This window comes from Bubalus bubalis, chromosome 19, assembly GCF_019923935.1.
Source record: "Bubalus bubalis isolate 160015118507 breed Murrah chromosome 19, NDDB_SH_1, whole genome shotgun sequence".
Lineage (NCBI taxonomy): Eukaryota > Metazoa > Chordata > Mammalia > Artiodactyla > Bovidae > Bubalus > Bubalus bubalis.
In genome coordinates this window covers 41,148,081-41,153,835 of record NC_059175.1, presented here as the reverse complement: position 1 = coordinate 41,153,835, position 5,755 = coordinate 41,148,081, and positions in this window count along the sequence as shown.

The following is a 5,755-nucleotide window of genomic DNA, read 5'->3' as shown; positions in this document are numbered from 1 at the left end:
TCCAGGCTGTTTCTCCCAGAGATGGCACTGAGAGAATCTTCTCTTCCTTCCAAATTTTGCTCGGGGCTGAATCTGGTTTGAAAGTCTGGTAGAACAGTGGGAAGAACTTCTGTGCCACAGAGGAGGAACACTCGCATTTGGAGCCTACTGATCTCAGAGGGAAAAAGGAAGCTGTTGTCATAAAGGTCAAGAGAACCCTCTCTAATAAAAGCAGGCAAGCATGCCTCCCCAGTGGGTTATTTGAGCTCAAAATGCAGCCAGGTCTGTTTTGAGCTTGGCTTAACCCATGCCCACTCACTGAAAACATGAAAGGCTTATTGTTCAGGTGTTGCTATAAAAGGACACAGAAGGTGTGAAAGACCCACTGTTTTCTGTTGGAAATAGTCATCTGCCCCAAGGTATAAACGTAATCAAAATTGTTTTTTAAAAAATCTTTTTTGTCTAAAGGCAAAAAAAAAAAAAAAAAGAATGTAAGGAATGGAAATGGCTGAGCTGCAAAGAAATATCGCACTGTTTTTGAGAGTAAATTTTTCTGCTTGAGCACTGTTAATGATGGGCCATTCCCCCATCTCCCCATTTCCCTCCAGAACACTGGAGTCTATTCACCATTCATTCACCTGGTCTCTGGAACAGAACCTGAGGGCAGCCAAGTAAAGCACCAAGCCAGGCAATCTCAGACTTTGCAAATATCTGACGCAGGTCTAAGAAGCCTGAAAAAAAGTGTTATGGCTCAGCTGAACTGGGGACCCAGAAAGAGAGGGAAAAAAATGCAATCCATTCTCTCATCTCACATGAGACAACACAGACTAAAGAGAAAATACAAAGAGAAGGTTAATTTGGAACCATGTATGTGGTCAGAAAAATAATCAATTCATTTTAATTTTTTTTAATGAGATTTTTTGGTCACACTGGGTCTTAGCTGTGGCCCATGGGATCTAGTTCCCTGGCCAGGGATCAAACTCGGGCCCCCCCACATTAGGAGTGTGGATTTTTAGCCACTGGACCATCAGGGAGGTCCCTCAATCTGTTTTTAGAAAGAAGTCTCTCTGCTCTGCTTTTTTCTTGTCTCCTCATATTGCCAGGGTGCCACTTTCCTCAACCTAAAAGAGAGACTCTGCCCCTCTGGGTCATAGAAGGAGCCCCTCATAGACCAATGAGGCTGACCTCAGAGGCAGCAGAACACACACCGCATGCAGAGCTGGGAGCAAGCACTGCGCTGTGCAGGGGACAGGCAGGTAGGTCCTGGTACAGGGAGTAGTGGGAGAGGAGGCTTGAAGATCAGCCTGGGAGTACAGTTCATAGGGCCCTGAATGGCATGCTAAGGATTTTGGAATTTATCCTTAGGCGTGTGGAGCTTCAGTGGGGTTTTTACACCATAGTAATTATTTAAGTATTACTAGGTAATCATTTCCTATTACATAGTAAAAGTTATTAAAGAAACACAGAGATTAGCAAATCTCCTAATCAGAAACAAAAGTCATAACCTGCCGCATAGGGGTCACCACTGGGAACATTAAGGGAAGAATGGACTATATATATATCCTTCTCTAGTAAAACAAAAAGGGAGCATTCTTCACACATGGCTTTATAATCTGATTTTTTTCATTCAACATTGGAAAGTAACTTTCTTTATGTGTTAGGGCTCCTACATAGTTATTTTCCTGACCTAATATTCTTGAGGAAGCTAACGTCATCTCAGGGGTTGAATGAGTGGGGTTTTTTGTTGATTTGGGGGGGGGGAGGTTGTATTTTTGGCCATACTGTGAGGCCTGTGGGATCCTAGTTCCCAGATGAGGGATCGAACCTGGTCCCTCGGCAGTGAGAGTGTGGAGTCCTAACCACTGGACCACCAGGGAATTCCAAAAGTGATTTTTAAGGAGGGGGGCACTCCCTTTTATAAGCACTGGTCTATAATAAAACTTAGGTGATAGAACTGTATTTCATTAAAGTTCTTATTGGATATATTAATTGATTCTAATCTTACTTGCCAATAATTCCTCTGTAGATATATTTGAATTTATAGTTTGCTATACTTATCTGGTTAGATTAAACTCTTTTTTTTTTAATCAAAGAAGTGGAAAATCTTATTTGAGCCAAATTTGAGGATTATAACAAGGGAACAGCATCTCAGAAAGCTCCAAGAAATGTTCACTGGATTTAATTCTTTAAGATAACTTCTTTGAAGTTCAATTTCTGGGTCAAAATCTCTATCTGTATATTTGCATTAAAGAAAAAAGAGATAATTCTTTTATCTCTGGTGACCTTGTTTTTGCTTTTGAGATCTTAATATTACTTAATATTTTCAATCTTTATAGTCTTTGTCAATCTGGTTAACAAAATGTTTATTTTTAAAAATTTGTTTTTCCAGTAGTCATGTATGGATGTGAGGATTGGACCATATATAAAGAAGGCTGAACGCTGAAGAATTAATTCTTTTGAACTGTAGTGTTGGAGAAGACTCTTAAGATTCCCTTGGACTTCAAAGAGATAAAACCAGTCAATCCTAAAGGAAATTAGTCCTGAATATTCATTGGAAGGACTGATGCTGAAGCTGAAGCTCCAATGCTTTGGCCACCTGATAGGTAGAACTGATTCATTAGAAAAGACTGTGATGCTGGAAAAGATTGAAGGCAGGAGGAGAAGGGGACGATAGAGGATGAGATGGTTGGATGGCATCAGCGACCAATGGACATGAGTTTGAGCAAGCTCCAGGAGTTGGTGATGGACAGGGAAGCCTGGCGTGCTGCAGTCCGTGGGGTCGCAAAGAGTCGGACAGGACTGAGCGACTGAACTGAGCTACACAGATGTTTCATTTTTCTAATTCTTGACCATTCAGGTGGTAATCTTTATGCTGTGTCTAATTCTTTCCTTAGTGGAATCAGATTCAAATGATTTGAACATATTTATTAATACTAACTCTTTGATATATTATAATGGTTTATCTAGTTAGTTGTCTTTAAATTTTACAGTTTTACATTTTGAGTGCTAAAATTCACGTATTGATTTTCATACTGAGCCAGCCTTGCATTCCCAAGAGAAACTGCACTTGGTTGTGGTGATTAATCTTTCTGTATATTACTGGATTTGATTTGATAAATCTGTTAAGGAGTCTTCAGTCTAATTTCTTTTTTTTTTTAATTTTATTTATTTATTTGGCTGCTCTGGGTCTTAGTTGTAGCATGTGGGATCTAACTCCCTGACCAGGGATCGAACCTGGGCCCCCTGCACTGGGAGCTCAGAGTCTTAGCCACTGGACCACCAGGGAAGTCCCTCTTCAGTCTAATTTCATCAGGCATATTGGTCTGGAGTTTTCTTTGAACTGTTTCTACCTAGTTTCAGTATCAGGATAATGTTGGTTTCATGAAGAAAGTCGAGGTCGAGCCTCCGAAAAAGAAATTACTATAATTACTATAGTATTACTTATAAATAGCTATATGGGGTCACTTGCTCTCTCTCCTTCCCCTCCTCAGTCTGCATAGTATGTTCCAGTTCCCCCAGATGCCCCTTTTCAGCCCTCTGGCCCAGAAATCTGGAGTTTTAGTTATTGCATTCTGCCACACACTTTTATGGCTGCACTCAAGTCCAAGGCTAAGCAGTGAGTTTACCGCTGGAGGGGGATATATGGCAAAACTGTTGGTTTGATGATACTTCCGGTCTTTTCCAATCTGCATGCTACTAACTGTGGTTCAGGGGGGGCTTCCCTGGTGGTCCAGTGGCCAAGACTGCATGCACCACCTGGGTTTGATCCCTGGTTAGGGAATGAGTTCACACGAGGCAACTAAAGATCCTGCATGCCACAGCTAAGACCCGGTGCAGCCAAATAAATACATAAAATGTTAAAAAGAAAAAAAGGCTATGGTTCAGGATCCTCACATTGTGGTTCTATGTATTTTATCCAGATTTTATAGTTGAATTCTGAGGGAAATATGGGGAGGAGGATACTTACCTCGTCTTACCAGGACCTGGCGCTCATAAATTTGGTTTTGATTAATATGGCTGAGTTTCTTCACTGTTCACCTGAAACTGTCACGACATTGTTAATCGGGTGTATCACACTACAAATAAAAAAGTTAAAAAGTAAAAAAAAAAAAATGTGTTGTAGCTGCCCTTCCACTTCACCATAGTAAGCCCTCTCCTGTTTTAATATGCACTGCTTCTATAAAAGGAAAAAAAAGAACTCATGTAATTAAGATCTTGCCATCTAGAACATCTAGAAGCATTTTCCTTTAAGCCCATTTCCCCCTCCTCTTAGTCCAATCAAACAGCAGACAGGAAGACAAGCAAGCTGCTTGACTGTTACTGTGAGATTTTTAAAAGAGAGGTTTTGTTCTCTGTTCTGAAATAAAGGATTCCCTTGAGGCTTGGCTTGCTTAAATTTCAAGCCTCCTTCCTGACATTTCTCTTGAAACAACCAGTGAAGGAAACGTGTCAAGTGTTTCTTTACAGCTGTCTTTTACATTAGGTGAGGGAGACATCAAAAACCCTAGCTTTCGAAACATGTGATTACAGAATTGGAGAATTTTGGAACTGACAGTAATTTTACAGATTGTCTGCTCCCCAGTTTAACATATGTGGTTGCACATGAAGATTGGAAGGGTCCATAGGTAAAATGTCAGGGATCTGAAATATAATAAAACCAGATGTCCACAGGGTCGGACTGGTAGACAAAAATAGAGAACAGTAGAGGCTTTGGTAAGCTGTGCAGAACAGGCTTTGTCTTAAATTTTTCCTCCACAGGGAGTAAGTAGCCGTTACTCTCTTCATAGGAGCTTTGCCCTTTGTCATCAGATCTTCCAGTTTGATAGAAGTCAGATTGGGATTTTCTAGTGAAATCTTTGTTTAATATTGGCTCAAAGTTTCTAACAGTATTTGGGCCAAATGAGACACAGTTACATCCTGGGTATAGTACTTTAGGTATCATTTTTGACTTATGGCTTAAGTAAAGGTTAAAATGCAGAGCAAAGGAGATGGAATTTCCTTTTTCCTATCCTTACTTAAACATTGACCTTTGAAAGAGATACAGCTTTATAGGTTCTTTAGAATGAAGTGGGGGGAAAACAGCTGATGGGTAGGTCTTTGAAGTAGACCAAAATTGGGATACTTAAAATCTATTTGCATATGTCTTTTTAAATTTTTTAATTGGAGGATAATTGCTTTACAATGTTATGTTGGTTTCTGCCATACATCAACATGAATCAGCCATAGGCATACATATGTCCCCTTCCTCTTGAACCTTCCTCCCACCTCCCACCCCATTCCACCCCTCTAGGTTGTCACGAGCACCAGGTTTGAGCTCCCTGCATCATACAGCAAATTCCTACTGGCTATCTACTCTACATATGGTAATGCATATGTTTTAATGCTATTCTTTCAGTTTGTCCCGTTGTCTCCTGTACATCATGTCTTAAGCATTAAAATTCTGCAGAAAGAGGTTTGACTAAAGCAAAAATTAACACAATGTTGTAAATCAACTGTATTTCAATAAAAAATATTTTTAAAAGGACAAATCTATAGGAGGTACATAGCATAAAGGTTTAAAGTTCAGGCTTTGAGGCCAACAGGACTTTTCAGGAAGGTAGATTTCTGACGCTCTGACACATTCGAGAAGTGATATTCAAATGATCGTTATAGCAACAGCATGTTAGTCACCTCAATCCCTGGTTGATTCATGTGTGATGAGTATCTACCACCTAGTGATGTCCTGAAGATGAAACCACATATACCATATTAGCACAGTGATGTGGAGTTGCTTGAA